Source organism: Pan paniscus, chromosome 19 (genome assembly GCF_029289425.2).
Source record: "Pan paniscus chromosome 19, NHGRI_mPanPan1-v2.0_pri, whole genome shotgun sequence".
NCBI lineage: Eukaryota > Metazoa > Chordata > Mammalia > Primates > Hominidae > Pan > Pan paniscus.
Window position 1 is genome coordinate 97,548,450 of NC_073268.2, and position 17,578 is coordinate 97,566,027.

General features: G+C 54.4%; 1 pseudogene; it reads left to right on the forward strand.

Moving 5' to 3' along the window:
- Positions 1–5,154: 5,154 nt before the first annotated feature.
- On the forward strand, positions 5,155–7,817 carry LOC134729537 (large ribosomal subunit protein uL11-like; annotated as a pseudogene).
- The last annotated feature ends 9,761 nt before the right edge of the window (positions 7,818–17,578 follow it).

A 17,578-nucleotide genomic window follows, 5' to 3' on the forward strand; every position in this document is an offset into this window, starting at 1 on the left:
GAGACACCCGCTGTCCCCGGCCCTGGGTCCTGACGTGGCAGGAAAGGCAGTTCAGGACCCCCCACCTCCCACCTCCCTATCCAAAACCCAGCCCTCACTCCCCAGAAGGCCATCACTGCAGCGTCCTCCAAACAGCCTGTGGCCCCACAGGCATGCTCTGAGTTTGCTTCCAGGGGCCAGGAAGTGAGGAGCCCCCAGTGCTGAGGCCAGGGACACTCATGCAGGGCTCATGGCCACCAGCGACAGCCACCAAGGTCACTGCCCAAGGCTGCTTGAGCCATCCTGCCAGGTGGCCTCCTGGGCCCAGAAGGCTGATGTCACCCACGGCTCAGCATCGGAGGGCAGATGCCATCTGATGAGGTCAGAAGAACTGCCCAGACCCCAGGACCCCCACTCAGATCCCCACAGCCTGGTGAGGTACAGAACCACAGCCGCATCTGCAGGGGGAGGCGCAGGGGTACTCAGAGCTGTGGGTTCCCCTCTGGCCTCCCCTTGGAGGCTCTCCCGGCTGCCCTCCAGGGTCATCCACCATCCACCGCAGGCAAGCTGGAGGGGTGGATGGGAAGGCTTTGCCTGAGGGTGTAAGCCCCCAGGGCCCTCCAGGGAGGACAAGCTGCGCGGCCGGGAAGCTCCGCAGCCTCCAACCCAGGGCTGGCAGGAGCTGGGGGCTGGGGGCTCCCCACATGGGGTCCCAGGCTCACCTCCCAGCAGGGGGAGGCCCAGAGAGCTGCCCGCACACCCTCACCAACTGCTCCCCAGTCCTGGCCCCTGCCTGGCTCACTGTGGTCAGAGTTTGCCCCCACAGAGAACCAGCCCCCAACTGCCAGCTGCTTCCACCTTCAGCAGCTGCTGGGGGCCAACCAGGTTCCACCCTGTAGCCAGGGGCTCCTCCAAACCCAGCGATGGGGGAGCCAGCCCTGAAAGCACCAGCCCCAGGGCAGCACAGGGCCTGTCACAGGCCCCCAGTGAGCAGCCCAGGATCCAAGGTGCCAGGGAGTCCAAGAGCAAGGCACACTGGATTTACCAACCACAACCCCCTCCATGCCTTCTGTGTTAGAAGAAGAAAGAAGAAAAGGCAGCAAACTCAGACTGTGGAGCGGGAGCAGCCACCACCTGCATGGAGCAGAGGCCCAGGTGGGCATGGGGATCTGGACCAGCAGAGCCTTCCTGGGCTGTGCACCCCATCCATGTGGGAGACAAGAGCTTAAGGGCTCCCAGAAAGGCTCCCAACCATAGCAGCAAGGAGGGGCTGGATGCAGGAGAGCCACAGAGTTTGTCGCTGGTACAGTGGTATGACGTGCCTTGCAGGAGGAGGTGCCTGTGGGCAGTAACACAGCCGCCCCCATCTTCATACTCTGAGCCCAGCTTCTCCCCTAACTGGAAGACCCAGATGAGGCACTGCTGTCAACCCAGCTGGCTATGAAAGCCCTGACCATGTGCAGGACGCCCATCCTCACAGCCTGTAAAGGGAGGAGACCGTGCCGGGCGCAGTGGCTCACGCCTGTAATCCCAGCACTTTGGGAGGCCGAGGCGGGCGGATCCCGAGGTCAGGAGATAGAGACCATCCTGGCTAACACGGTGAAATCCCATCTCTACTAAAAAAAAAAAAAAAAAAAAAAATTAGCCGGGCATGGTGGCGGGCGCCTGTAGTCCCAGCTACTCAGGAGACTGAGGCAGGAGAATGGCGTGAACCCGGGAGGCGGAGCTTGCAGTGAACTGAGATCGTGCCACCGCACTCCAGCCTGGGTGACAGAGCGAGACTCTGTCTCAAAAAAAAAAAAAAAAAAGGGAGGAGACTGACCACCTCCAGGCTCTGCAGGGAAGGTGACAGAGGCCAACAACCACAATCAAAGGCAAAGTGGGACCCACATGGGTGGTTTTTTGGGTTTTTTATTTTTTTGAGACGGAGTCTCACTCTGGCCCCCAGGTTGGAGTGCAGTGGTGCGACCTCCGCTCACTGCAAGCTCCGCCTCCCGGGTTCACGCCATTCTCCTGCCTCAGCTTCCTGAGTAGCTGGGACTACAGGCGCCCGCCACCACGCCCGGCAGATTTTTTTTTTGTATTTTTAGTAGAGACGGGGTTTCACCGTGTTAGCCAGGATGGTCTTGATCTCCTGACCTCGTGATCTGCCCGCCTTGGCCTCCCAAAGTGCTGGGATTACAGGTGTGAGCCACCGCGCCTGGCCTTTTTTTTTTTTTTTTTGAGATGGAGTCTCACTCTGTCACCCAGGCTGGAGTGCAGTGGCGCAATCTCATCTCACTGCAACCTCCGCCTTGCAAGTTCAAGCGATTCTTGTGCCTCCACCTCCCGAGTAGCTAGGATTACAGGCGTGCGCCACCATGCCTAGCTAATTTTTGTATTTTTCGTAAAGACGGGATTTTGCCATGTTGGCCAGGCTGGTCTCGAACTCATGACCTCATGATCCACCCACCTCAGCCTCCCAAAGTGCTGGGATTACAGGCATGAGCCACCACGCCTGGCCATGGGTTTGTTTTTGTTTTACTTTTAAAAACTTTTTGGTCTGGGAGAAAAATGACACACCAGCAATGAACAATCTGAAAAGGAAATTAAGAAACCAATTCTATTTACAATAGGATGCAAAAGAATAGAATACCTAGAAACAAATTTGACAAAGGAAATGAAAGACTTTGACAATGAAAACTACAAAACATTGCTGAACGTAAGAGGCTCTAAAGATGGAAAGACATCCCACGTTCATGGATTGGATGACCTAATATTGTTAAGTTAGCAGTACTCCCCGCAATGATCTACAGATTCAAGGCAATCTCTATCAAAATTCCAATGGCCTTTTTCACAGAAATAGAAAAACCAGGCTAGGCGTAGTGGCTCACATCAGTAATCCCGACACTTTGGGAGGCGGAGGCAGGTGGATCGCTTGAGCCTAGGAATTCAAGACCAGCCTGGACAACGTAACCCCCATTCTACAAAAAATACAAAAATTAGCCAGGCATGATGGCGTAGTAGTCCCAGCTACTCGGGAGGCTAAGGCAGGAGGATCACTTGTACCCGAGAGGTTAATACTGCAGTGAGCCATCGTCACACCACTGCACTCCAGCCTGGGTGACAGAATGAGACCCTGTCTCCAAAAAGAAAAAGAAAAAAGAAAAACCAATCCTCAAATTCATATGGAACTGCAAGGGGCCTCAGAGAGCCAGAACGATATTGTAAAAGAATTATAATATCATAAAATAATATTGTAAAATAATTTTCTTCTTGCAAAAGAAAAAAATTAGCCAGGTATAGTGGCTTGTGCCTGTAGTCCCAGCTACTGAGGAGGCTGAGGTGGGAGGATCTCTTGAGCCCGGGAAGGGAGTCCAGCCTGGGCAACATAGGAGACGCCATCTCTAAAAAGTAAAGAAGAAATAGTGTTTGTGGGGGGAGGAAGAAACTAGAGGATTCACATTTCTCAATCTCAAAACTTACTACAAAACTATGTGGTACTGGCATAGAATAGACATACGGAGCAATAGAATAAAATAGAAAGCCCAGAAATAAACCCGAAGATCTACTACGACTGATCGATTTTTGCAAGGGTGACAAGACCATTCAGTGGATAAAGGGTAAAGAATGGCCTTTTTAACAAATGATGTGGGGGCAGTTGGAGATTTACATGCCAAAAGCAATGACGCTGGACTCTTACCTCACACCATGGATTGAAAACTAATTCAAAGTGGATCAATGACCTAAATACAGGAACTAAAATTATAAAACAGCTAGAAAAAAACATAGAAGTCAATTTTAATGACCCTGGATTTGGCAATGGATTCTTAGATTTGACACCAAAAGCACATGCAACAAAAGAAAAAATAGATAAATTGCACTTCATAAAAATGAAAAACTTTTGTGCATCAGAAGACATTATCCTGCCAGGCACAGTGGCTCAGGCCTGTAATCCCAGATCTTTGGGAGGCTGAGGCAGGAGGATTGCCTGAGCCCAGGAGTTCAAGATTCAAGACCAGCCTGGGCAACATAGCAAGACCTTGTCTCTACAAATTAAAAAAAAAAAATAGCCGGTTGTAGCGTCACTTGGCTGTGGTCCCAGCTACTCGGAAGGCTGAGGCAGGAGAATCACTTGAGCCTGAGAGGTTGAGGCTGCAGTGAGCTATGATCACACCACTGCACTCCAACCTGGGTGACAGAGCCAGACCCCTGTCTCAAAAAAGAATGTGAAAAGACAACCTACAGAAATGGATTAAAGTATTTGCAAATAATGTATGTGATAAGGGTTTAATATCCAGAATATATAAGGAATTCTTACAACTCAACAACAAAAAGTCAAACAACCCAGGCCAGGCGCAGGAGTTCACAACTGTAATTCCAACATTTTGAGAGGCCAAGGCAGGTGGATCACTTGAGGCCAGGAGTGCAAGACCAGCCTGGCCAACATGGTGAAACCCCGTCTCTACTAAAAACACAAAAATTAGCCAGGTGTGGTGGTGGATGCCTGTCATCCCAACTACTCAGGAGGCTGAGGCAGGAGAATCGCTGGAACTCAGGAGGTGGAGGCTGTAGTGAGCCAAGATTGTGCCACTGCACTCCAGCCTGGGTGATAGAGCAAGTCTCCATCTCAAAATAATAATAATAATAATAATAATAAGCCAGGCACGGTGGCTCATGCCTGTAATCCCAGCACTTTGGGAGGCCGAGGCAGGCAGATCACAAGGTCAAGAGATTGAGACCATGCTGGCCAACATGGTGAAACCTCATCTCTACTAAAAATACAAACATTAGCTGGGCGTGGTGGTGCGCACCTGTAGTCCCAGCTACTCGGGAAGCTGCAGCAGGAGAATCACTTGAACCAGGGAGGTGGAGGTTGCAGTGAGCCAAGATCGTGCCACTGTACTCCAGCCTGGTGACAGAGTGAGACTCTGTCTCCAAAAATAATAATAATAATAAATACAAATAAAAAAATTAAAAAAAGACAAGCAACCTAATTTTAAAATGGTCAGAGGATTTAAATACCTTCTCCAAAGCAGGTGAACAAATGGCCAATAAGCACATGAAAAGATGCTCATTACCAGTCATTAGGGAAATGGACATGAAAACTACACTGAGATTCCACTTCACACCTACTAGGATGGCTTCAATTTAGAAAGAAAACCAGCTTTTGGCAACTCTCTTCAGTCATCCCGAATCCTGGTTCATCTGACACCAGCTGCCTTCACCATGCCCTGAAGTTCCACCCCAACATGAGCAAAGTCGTATACCTGAGGTGCAGCGGGGGCAAAGTTGGTGCCACATCTGCACTGGCCCCCGAGACCGGCCCCCTGGGTCTGTCTCCAAAAAAGGCTGGTGATGACATTGCCAAGGCAACCGGTGACTGGAAGGGTCTGAGGATTATAGCGAAACTGACCATTCAGAACAGACAGGCCCAGATTGAGGTGGTGCCTTCTGCCTCTGCCCTGATCATCAACGCCCTCAAGGAACTGCCAGGAGACAGAAAGAAACAGAAAAACATCAAACACAGTGGAAATATCACTTTTGATGAGATTGTCAACATTGCTCCACAGATGCGGCACTGATCTTTAGCCAGAGAACTCTCTGGAACCATTAAAAAGATCCTGGGGACTGCCCAGTCTCTGGGCTGCAATGCTGATGGCCTCCATCCTCATGACATCACAGATGACATCAACAATGGTGCCGGGGAATGCCCAGCTAGTTAAGAAGCACAAAGGAAAATATTTCAATAAAGGATCATTTGACAATTAAAAAAAAAAAAGAAAACCAGAAAATCACAAGGGTTGGTGAAGATGTGGACAAATCGAAACCTTCCCGCGTTGCTGGTGAAAATGGAAAATGGTGCAGCCACTGGGGAAAATCGTTCGGCGGTTCCTCAAGAAGTTAAGCACGGGATCAGCATTGGACCCAGCAATTCCACTCCCAGATATATACCCAAGAGAAATGAAAACATGTCCATGCAGAAATTTGTACAGGAATATTTATAGGACATTATTCATAATGGCCAAAAGGCAGAAACAACAAAAGGTCCAACAATGAATGAATGGATAAACACAATGTGGTATATTCATACCATGGAATATTACACAGCCTTGAAAAGGAAGCACTGAAGCTACAACGAGGATGCCTCCTGCAAACACACGGAATGAAAGAGGCCGGATTCCAGAGGCCGTATTGTGCAATTCCTTTTATATGACATATCCGGAATAGGTAAAACCAGCCCAACTACAGAAAGGAGACTGATGGCACCAGGGGTGGGGGGAGACGGGGAATGAGGGGTGCCACTTGGTATTTTTCTTTTCTTTTCTTTCTTCTTTTTATTTTTATTTTTTTTGAGATGGAGTTTTGCTGTCATTGCCCAGGCTGGAGTGCAATGGTGTGATCTCAGCTCACCGCAACTAATTTTGTATTCTTAGTAGAGATGGAGTTTCTCCGTGTTGGTCAGGCTGGTCTCAAACTCCCGACCTCAGGTGATCTGCCTGCCTCAGCCTCCCAGAGTGCTGGGATTACAGGCATGAGCCACCTAGCCCGGCCCTTACTGAGTATTTTTCTGGGGTGATTAAAATGTTTTGACACCAGATAGAGAAGGTGGTTGTACAACATTGTGAATACACTGAATGCCACTGAAATGTACACTTTAAAATGGTTAACGGGGCTAGGCGCAGTGGCTCACGCCTGTAATCACGCACTTTGGGAGGCCAAGGTGAGCGGATCACCTGAGGTCAGGAGTTCAAGACCAGCTTGGTCAACATGCCGTCTCAGCTAAAAATACAAAAATTAGCCAGATGTGGTGGTGCATGCCTGTCATCCCAGCTACTCGGGAGGCTGAGACAAGAGAATCACTTGAACCTGGGAGGCAGAGGTTGCAGTGAGCCAAAATTGCACCACTGCACTCCAGCCTGGGCAACAGAGCAAGACTCTGTCTCAATAAATAAATAAATAATATAATAAAATTTTATTTTATTTTGTGGTGGCACAGACTGTAGTCCTAGCTACACAGGAGGCCGAGGTGGGAGGACTGCCTGGGCCCAGGAGTTGGAGGCTGCAGTGAGCTATAATTGCCACCGCACCCCAGCCTGGGTGACAGAATGAGACCCTGTCTCTAAAAAATAAAAATAAAATAAACTAGTTAATTGTAGGTTATATGAATTCCACTTCCATTCTTTTTCATTGACAAAAATACAAACTGACGCCAGAGGATGCGGCTCCGGTCATGCCTTTGGTCCCTCCAGGTTCGAGCGAGAGGATTTGCTGAGAAACAGAAGTCTCTTAAGAGTGTTAAGAGTGCAACCTGAGAGGGAGGGTGCCCGCTGCTGTGGTCTGAACATCGTGTCCCTCCAGAACCCCTGTTGGCACCGAATCCCCAGTCTAGCGTATTAAGAGGTGGGGCCCTGCCGGGTAATTGGGTCATGAGGGCACCTCCCCTGTGAGTGGGATTAAGGCCTGTGTAAGAGGCTTCACACCTCAGCTCCCTTTTGCTGTCCTGCCTCCCACCATGGGGGAACACAGAGCTCAAGGCGCCATCGTGGAAGCAGAGAGCCGCCCTCCCCAGACACGGGACTCCAGCACCTTGACCTTGGACTTCTCAGCCTCCAGAACTGCAAGAAAGAAATGTCCATTGTTCATAAATTACCCAGTCTCCGAATTCTGTTACAGCAGCATGAACAGACTAGGACCCAAGAACTCGCCAAGGACCGTAAGGGGCCCGGAGTCATGAGACACAAATTCAGGCCTGGAACAGCCCAGAGAAACAGGTGGACAACAGGCAGCCCCAGGGACCCGCTTCTCTCATGGTCGCGAGGCTAGCAGCCCGGCCTCCAGCTCTGTAATCCCCTCATCTCTGGGGGAAGTCACCTGGAGGGGCCCCTGTGGCCAGGACTGAGGCCTCCTGCCCACAGCCACTCAGATGAGCATGGAGGCGACTCTGGCAGCCTGCCAGGCTTGAGATGAACCCGGCCAGCAGCTGAGCTGCAGAATTCTGACTTCAGGGGTGGCCTGTGCCACACACATTCATCATCTATCACACGTGAGAAGTGACCCGAGGACTCAGCAGCTGAAAGCAGCCGACATCATCCCACACACTCTCAGGCCAGGAGACCGGAAGCGGCTCAGCAGGAAGCCGGGCTCAGGTCTCCCGGGGGTGGCCATCCAGCTGTCAGCCAAGATGGAGGCCACCGTGCCATTAATGACCCAGTCTCAAAAGTGACCTGCCATCACTCTCCTCTGCCCTTGGTCACTCAGACCAACCCAGCGCAGTGTGTGTGGGGACGCAAGGACCGTTTGAGGGCCTGTGGCAGCCTTCTGTGTCCGTAGCTGATGTGAGCTCATCCCACCTCCCCGGGCTTCTTCCTGCCCCAAGCCTGGCCTTCTCACCCCCTTCCTGGCTTTCTTCAAGCCATCCCACCCAGCATCCTTCCTGACCTTCAGACCACAGGCATAGCTCACCCAAAACACACCCTCCAGGCCTCAGTGGTCCCCCTCCTGGGCGCTTATGTCCCCTCAGGCGCGTGAGCCTCCCAGCCGCCTGATTCCGGCCACCACCATCACTCCCGGGGGGCCGCTGCAGCTGCCTGCCTGGCAGTCCCAGCTCCACCCAGCACAGGCCACTTTACTCCTCCCTGCCTCAGTTTCTCCCGTGGAATGCAAACAGTCCCCCATCCTCCTGGAAGGCTGGCGGTGTGGGAGCTGGTGCAGTAGTGTGTATGCAGCCTGTGACCCCTGGGTCGGCCGATGTCATCTCCCAAGTGGCGCCACGTCTGCCCAGGGGCTTAGGCCAAAGGCTGACCTCGCCTTCATGCCCCTTCCCCTCAGGGCCGCTCCTGCCCATCCAGCAGCTCTCACTGGGTCGACCCGTGGCCTTCAAGCCTGTTTCCCACCACGACCCCTTCTCCCCAGGGGGAGCAGCCAGGATGAAAACCCAAGCGAGGTCAGTCCCTCCTGGGCAAGGGCCAAGCGCTTCTGGCTGTCCGAGAACAGGGGCGGACCAGCCCCAGGGCTGCCATGCCCCACCCACCAGCCAGTCCTGGCACTGCACTGTCACCCCGCTGTCCTCCTATCTGGGGTTCAGGCTCCTGAGATCAGATGCCACATCCTCAACTACCCACCCAACATCCCTCCAGCCCAGCACCACCTCCATTCCCCTGTGTCCCTTGTCGTATGCAAACCCCATGACAAAGGGACTGCAGTTCTCAGAGCAGGGCCTGCCCATGGTAGGCGCTGAAGGAATGAATGAATATGAATGAGTGTATGAGTGAGTGAGTGAGTGAGTGAGTGAGTGAGTGAATGAGTGGGTGAAAAAGTTAATGAGCAAGTGTATGAATGGGTGGGTGTGTGAGTGGGTGGGTGAGTGGGTGGGTGAATGGGTGGATGAGTCAAAGAATGAGTCAGTGAATGAGTGTGTGAGTGAATGAGTGAGTGTGTGTGTGAGTGAATGAGTGTGTGTGAGTGAATGAGTGGGTGAATGAATGAGTGTGTGAGTGAATGAGTGGGTGAATGAGAGGATGAATGAATGAGTGAAGGAGTGGGTGACTGAGTGAATGAGTGAGGGAGTGGGTGAGTGAATGAATGAATGAGGGAGGGAGGGAGTGAATGAGTGAGTCAGTGAGGGACGGAGAGACGGAGTGAGGGAGTTAAAGAGTGGGTGAATGAGTCAATGAGTGAGAGAATGAATGAGTAAATGAGTGAGCCAGTGAGGGACGGAGGGAGTGAGTTAATGAGCAGGTGAATGAATGAGTGAATGAGGGAGTGAGTGAATAAGTGAGAGAATGAGTGGGTGAATGAATGAGCGAATGAGTCAGTGAGGGAAGGAGTGAAGGAGTTAATGAGCAGGTGAATGAATGAGTGAATGAGGAAGTGAGCGAATAAGCGGGTGAATGAATGAATGAGGGAGGAAATGAATGCGCAGGTGAATAAATGAATGAATGAATGAGTGAAAAGGGAGGGAGGGAGCAGGTGAATAAATGGATGAGTGAATGAGTGAGGTAAAGCCCCGCAGGTCCCGCAGCCACAGGGCCTCCCACTCCCCGTGCCCCTGCCCCCGCCCCCCCGCGGGTTTCCGGGACCCCAGTCTCTGCTGCCCTCCGCGCAGGAGCCTGCACAGGGTAGGGGCCCGCGAGGACCCCGGGGCGGCCTGCCGAGGTCTGGGGGCCTCCCTTAGGGGTCTGCGGGTCTCTCCCGCAGGGGTGTGGGGTCCTGCCTCCTCCGGGCTGAGGTCCTCCCACCGGGTCTGGGGTCCCGCCTGCGGGGTCCGGGGTCTCTCCCACCGGGGTCTGGGGGCCGCCCCAGCTGCGAGGGCCGCCGGCTTCCCCTGTCCTGCAGCGCCACCGCGTGGCCGCCGCAGCCGCTGCTCCTTCCCCTGGCGCGGGGGTCGCCGCTGCCAGCCGGGGCGGGACAGGCTGCTGGGACGTCAGCCCCGAGGCCCCGCGCCACCCCTTCCTGCCCCATTTCTACCGCAGCTCTCAAGCACCCAAAAGATGTCTTCGCCCTTAACCCCCTGCAGCCCAGCGCCCCCACTCCACGGGTCTCTGAGGGTCCCCAGCAAGCAGGGTCTTCCCTCTGGGCCACCCGGGCCTCCTCTGGGAGCAGCCCACTTCTCCCCGGCGCTGGCGCAGCCCCTCCAAGGACACCTTCTCTTCCCTAGGCCGCCCATTGCCGCGCCCCAGGGAGTGTCTGCAGCCGCGGGTCCCTCCAACCCCGCACTTGTGTCCGGCACCAGCACTTTCCGGGCTCTCGCCCATGCCTTGGGGATTTGCTTCTTTTGACTTGTTCCAGAATGTTCGTCGGGCTCATCATTTTCTCTGCTCCCTGAGTCACCGCTGCTTAGTCTGACCCTGAAGATCCCACCAGAAGCGTGGGAGCCCCTGCCTGGACACTCCCCCGGCCCATGGAGAAGGTGGCAGCTCTCCCACATCCCCTGGGCCCCACCGACGCGGGGCACCTGCAAGGAGGGGTGCAGCCCCCAGTTCATGATCTCAGGGTCTCCTGGCCCAAGCCAGGCGTCAGCACGCAGCCCAGGCAGGTCACCTGCAACACGGCAAAAGGCCCTTTCCCTCCCTGCATGCCTCTCGGCCCCACCTTCCCTCCCTCCCCACTAGGCATGGGCTCAGGCGTGGGTGTGACTCCTGGGCCAGGCAGCCTTGGGTCTTCACCCACCATGCCTGCAGCTGACTAGGCTGGGACTGGAAGGCGGAGAAGGAGGGCTGCCCTCTCCACCCAACGGCCCTCCAGCCCTAGGAGGAAGCTGGCTGCGTGGTCAGGGAAGAGATGAGGGACAGAGAGTGGGGAGGGCTTCCTCCACTGGTGACTGCATTGGTCAGTTCCTGCACCCAGAAGGCCTAGGGCCACCTCTGTGGAGTGGACCACCAGCACCACCCCCAGAGGCTGGTGGACACCTGGGCGGAGGGACCAGCTGGATGATGATGTCATGTCCACGTCACTGGTGCCTCAGAAGAACCACCTTTTCTCACCGGCTGCCTCTCCATTCGTGTGTCATTTGAAGGCCACCCCAAATGTCATCTCCTCAATGGAACCTTCCCGGATCCCCACAGCCTTCCCATCCCGTGTTCCAGGCCGGCTGTGGGCAGCTTGGCCCCGTGCTGCCTGCTGAGGGATCCCGGGCGAGTGTCCCCAGCAGGAAGGGCCCTCGTGAGACAGGGGCGGCGGGAGAGGAGTAGAATCTGTGTCCTTGTTCCTGGGTCTGGCCCACGTGAGGTCTTGCCGTGGCGGGTGGGCCTTTTCATGCCGGTGCTGGCGGCAGCTGTGGCCATCACCAAGGGTTTCCTGCGGTCCCTGCAACCTCCCGACTCTAAACACTTGCCATGTCCCCGAGATCCAGGGATGGGACTCCCCGGCCTTCATTCCTCCAACTCTTAATGATTTTTGAAGCACTCGATCCTTTGTATTAAATACCTCCCTTCTTGAAATGCCCAGAGGGGTTCCTGCTTTCCAGGGCAAACCTCAGGTGATGACCTCATTGCTATGTTAAGGGCAGATTGTGCCTCCCCAAGACTCACAGGTTGAAGTCCTACCCCCTAGCGCTGCAGAATGGGACCTCAGTTGGAGATGACGTCATTGCAGATGTAATTAGTTAATGTGGGTGGTGTCGGGGCAGGTTCCTTCACATAACATATTGTCCTTATAAAAAGGGAACATTTGGCCGGGCGCGGTGGCTCACGCCTGTAATCTCAGCACTTTAGGAGGCTGAGGTGGGCAGATCACGAGGTCAGGAGATCGAGACCATCCTGGCTAACACGGTGAAACCCCGTCTCTACTAAAAACACAAAAAATTAGCCGGGCGTGGTGGCGGGCGCCTGTAGTCCCAGCTACTCGGGAGGCTGAGGCAGGAGAATGGCGTGAATCCAGGAGGCAGAGCTTGTAGTGAGCCGAGATCGCACCACTGCACTCCAGCCTGGGCGACGGAGCGAGACTCCATCTCAAAAAAAAAAAAAAAAAGAGGGGGGGAACATTTGGACACAATCATAACACAAGAGAACATGTCGGGAAGATGAAGGCAGAGGACGGGGTGATGTTTCTACAAACCGAGGGACACCGACGCTGCCCACAGTCACCAGGGGCCGGGGGACGCATGGGCCGGATTCTCCCTCGGAGCCTCAGGAGGAATCCTCCCTGCTGACTGCAAGGACCGGGGCGGGCCGGCAATTTCCGACAGCAGGGGAAGGATGACATCTTGAAAACCACACACAAGGGCCCTGCAGCCTCAGTTGAAGTCAGAGGGAGAAAATCAGAAAACAAGGAGGAACAGGGAAGAAAATCTTCTGGTAGCAAGACCACGGCATCCGAAAATGATTTCCCAAGTTTTACGCTACGGCTCGGAGGATTACAACGGAAATTAAATTCTCAGCCTCCCCAGGTAACCTGTGTGAACCTTAGAGCAGAGCGGGGGGAAGTGGGGATGGAAGGAGCTGAGGGGTAACCCTGACCCCCTGCCCAGGGAGTCCCACTCAGCCTTGCTTGCCGGCAGAAGCCACCCTCCTCCCTATCTGAGGCAGCTCCCACACTGGGAGACCTCACCTGAAGCATCTGCCTGGGGCAGGAGGCTGATTCCCCTCGAGACCCAGGCCCGTCACCCCTGGTTGCCTCTAACCCCATAGCTGGAGTGAGATCCCAGCTGACTCCAGGGAGAAGAATAAAAACCTGCCACACCCCAAGATTATCAAGATTTTGCTAATTCAAGCTGGAGACTAGTGGTGAGCGTGGATCCCACTGTCAGGGCGGCTGCACACTCCAGGGGCTCTGAGCTCAACTGTCTGCCTGAGCATCTGTGAGAAACTGGAGCCATTCGCTCTATTTGTTGCTGGAAACTTGGACTAGGACGGGCGTGGTGGCTCACACCTGTAATCCCAGCATTTTGGGAGGCCAAGGCAAGTGAATCACCTGAGGTCAGGAGTTCGAGACCAGCCTGGCCAACATGGCGAAACCCCATCTCTACTAAAAATACAAAAAATTAGCCAGGCGTGGTGGCAGGCGCCTGTAATCCCAGCTACTCAGGAGGCTGAGGCCGGAGAATCGCTTGAACCCTGGAGGCAGAGGTTGCAGGGAGCCGAGATCACGCCATTGCACTCCAGCCTGGGCAACAGAATGAGACTGTCTCAAAAAGAAAGAAACCTGGACTTAACAGTGGCCCAGCTGAGATTCCAGGATTTCCTCGGTAGAGCACAGAGAAGAATCCAGCAGCGTAGAGAGCCAGGAATGCCAAATGGATTCGTCAGATGCAACCCATTGGCTGAGTCCCTCATCACATCCCCAAAACATTCCTTACAAAGGCCTGCAACTTGCCCACAAGGAGGCTCTGAGCTCTGCCGCCAACAAGACTGTGTCCCCTGATCTCTCACGGGACCCTGGAGTGGCAAAGACTGAGAGTCTGAGATGGGACGGGCTCAGTGACAGAAGGAGCGGCCAGCTGGGAGCAGAGAGTGCCACAGGGGTCAGAGCCCTTGGCTAATGGGTCAAGCATCCCCAGAACTGAAAAAGATGGACAGTCTATGAAAGCTTAAATTGATCATTTTTTTAAAATCCAGGTCAGGCGCGGTGGCTCTTGCCTATAATCCCAGCGCTTTGGGAGGACAAGGACTGAGGATCACTTGAGCCCAGGAGTTCGAGACACACCTCGGCAACATAATGAGAACCCTATCTCTACAAAAAATACACAGATTAGCCAGGCATGGTTGTGTGCACCTGTGGTCCCAGCTACTCGGGAGGCTGAGTGGGGTGGATCACCTGAGCCCAGGAGGTCAAGGCTGCAGTGAGCTGTGACGGCACCACTGCACTCTAGCCTGGGCAACAGTGAGACCCTGTCTCAAAAAAAAAAAAAAAATACAATAACAAAAACAAACCCAGATCTAGGCCAGGCGCAGGGGCTCACGCCTGTAATCCCCGCACTTCCGGAGACCAAGGTGGGTGGATCACCTGAGGTCAGGAGTTCAAGACCAGCCTGGCCAACATGGTGAGACTCCCATCTCTACTAAAAATATAAAAAATTACCCAGGTCTGGCGGCTCATGCCTGTAATCCCAGGTACTTGGGAAGCTGAGGCAGGAGAATCACTTGAACCTGGGAGGTGGAGGCTGCAGTGAGCCGAGATCACGCCACTGCACTCCAGCCTGGGCGACAGAGTGAGACTGTCTCACAAAAAAAAAAAAAAGAAAGAAAAAAGAAAAAAACCAGATCTGCCATGAAATACCTTAATGGAGAGTGGCGATCCCTCACCAGTTCCCCGGCCCAACCAGTCCCAGGACTGGGCCCCCAAATAAAGGGGAGAACATGCCTCTCTGTGGAAGGGCAGACACCAACACCTTCAAGTCTCCCTGCTGCCTTCTCTAAGCACCTATGACCATTGCTCTGGTCATCTTTTGCTGAGTAACAAATCACCCCAAAACCCAGTGGCTTAAAACAATAACAAACACTTATTTTGCTCACAAATCTGTGATTTAGGCAAAGTACACCAGAGAAGGCCCGTCTCTGCTCCGTGTGACATCAGCTGGGGTGGCTCAGCGGATGAGGAGACTAGAACATTTCCCTTCTAAGAAGGCTCATCCCATGGCTGGCCAGGTGGTGCCAGTGGGCGGTTCCTTCCATGGGGGCTCCCAGGGGCTGCTTGGCTCCTCCTGACTTGGTGGCTGAGTTCCAAGAACGAGAGTCCAGGAGACACCAGGTAGACACTGTGTCTTATTTTAGTTTAGTTTAGTTTAGTTTTTTGAGATGGAGTCTCACTCTGTCGTCCAGGCTGGAGTGCAGTGGCATGATCTCAACTCACTGCAACCTCCGCCTCCCAGGTTCAAGCGATTCTCCTGCCTCAGCCTCCCAAGTAGCTGGGACTACAGGTGTGCACCACCACGTTAGCTAATTTTTGTATTTTTAGTAGAGACAGCGTTTCACCATATTTGCCAGGATGGTCTCGAACTCCTGACCTTGAGTGATCTGCCCGCCTCAGCCTCCTAAAGTGCTGGGATTATAGGTGTGAGCCACCATGCCTGGCCATCTTTTTTTTTTTTTATTTAAATAGAGATGGGGTCTCACTGGGTTGCTCAGGCTGGTCTTGAACTCCTGAGCTCAAATAATCCTCCCACCTCAGCCTCCCAAAGTGCTGGGATTACAGGTGTGAACCACCACACCCAGCCTTGTGTCATCTTTGTCACCTGGTCTCAGAAGTGACATGGCACCACTGCCGCCATAATTAAAGGCTCAGCAGTGTGCCACTGTCACCCCTCAGCTCCAAATCCACCCTTCCTAGGCCTGTTTGTGCTGGTGGAGCTGGACCCTGTAAACGTTTCTCCTCTTCTGGCCAGTTCAGCCTGAGGCTTTGACGGGAGAGGGCGCTGGAGGTTGCAGCGAGGCCTAGCAGAGAATGGGGCCTCCCTGTCTGACCCCTTCCTTGCTGCAGCTGGCAGTGGCTCCGTGTGCAGGTGACTCCTCCGTGAGTCTACGCCACCCACGGGCTGCTTCTTGCAGACACCCCCCGTCTGTCGTGCTCCCCAGCAAGATTCTCAAGCACCTGGCAGGAGTTCCTGTTGGAAAAGCTCTGGCTCAGATGCACCCCTCGGTGAGTTTCTCGGCCAACTGGCTCCCCCCGGACGGCTGGGCCCTCACCCTGCAGTGACTTCCTCCACCACGGGCAGGGGCAGCCTGCAGGGCCCAGCAGAGCCCAGGGCAACTTCCTCCGCCGCGGGCAGGGGCAGCCTGCAGGGTCCAGCAGAGCCCAGGGCAACTTCCTCCGCCGCGGGCAGGGGCAGCCTGCAGGGCCCAGCAGAGCCCAGGGCAACTTCCTCCGCCGCGGGCAGGGGCAGCCTGCAGGGTCCAGCAGAGCCCAGGGCAACTTCCTCCGCCGCGGGCAGGGGCAGCCTGCAGGGTCCAGCAGAGCCAGGCCCAGCCTTGAGTTGGGATGTTCTTCCAGGTTCTTGGTTTCTCCTCGTGTGCTCCCTGTCTGTCCTAGAAACACACGCTGCTTCTGGCACTGCTATTCCTGTATTCCTCAGAGTTCTCTTGTAACCTTTTAATAGTGAAACCTCCTTTTCTAGTTTATGATTCTTTATATTAAATGTTCCTGTTCAAATTACTGGTGTGGTTTCTGTCTCCTGCCTGGAACCTAATGGTACAGAATTAGCACGAGGAGAGGTCCCAGGAGGGCATTTGGGGACTGTTTGCATCATCCCTAGGGTGTGAATGCCTGGCTGAGTTTCCTGCCAATGGGAAACGGGGTGCCGGGCCCCACTTTGCAGTGGATTCGCTGTGGCCTCTGCTTGGGTGAAAGAAAGGGCTGGGTGAGGCTGGTGCCCTTCAGAGCAGAACAGCAAGGACACCCCAGGACTGTGGACTGGGGGTTCCTGCTCCACACACTGGGCGTTCACAGCAATCTGGCAGGAGCAGCTCCTCCCAGACCTCGGGTCAGCTGAGAGGCAGAGAACGTTCGTGGCAGCCCTCACAGGAGCTGCTGTTTGTGGTCCCTACGGGGCTGACATTGCTGGAAATCAAACACAATGTTCAGTCCCGCGTGTCACCTGATCACAGGGTCAGCTGAGCGCACAGCCTTGCCCGTGTCCTCACTTGAGAGGCAGAATGCTGACAGGACGGCACCCCTGACCCAGAGTGGAGGCAGCGCCCGGAACCCCGTGGAGCTCACGGTCGGCTCCTGCCAGGGTGCCCCGAGGCTCCCTTGCCAGTGGGAGTGGTGGTGGCTGAGGTTGCTGGTGCTCCTGAGTTTGAAAACCCTCAAGAGCCCACCGGTGAGACCCTTGCGAGAGGTTGCTGTCCTCCCCAAGCCAGCACAGCCACCTCCTTTTGCCTAAAATTAGCATCAGATCTTAGGGATCCGGGACAGCGTGACACAGGAGACAACAGCTCATGCTGGGACTTGGGAATTTTTTCTGTAAGAGAACAAACAGCACCCAGGCGCGGTGGCTCACGCTTGTAATCCCAGCACTTTGGGAGGCCGAGGTGGGTGGATTACCTGAGGTCAGGAGTTTGTGATCAGCCTGGTCAACATGGTGAAACTCCATCTCTACCAAAAATACAAAAAAAATTAGCTGGGCGCGGTGGCAGGTGCCTGTAATCCCAGCTACTCAGGAGGCTGAGGCAGGAGAATCGCT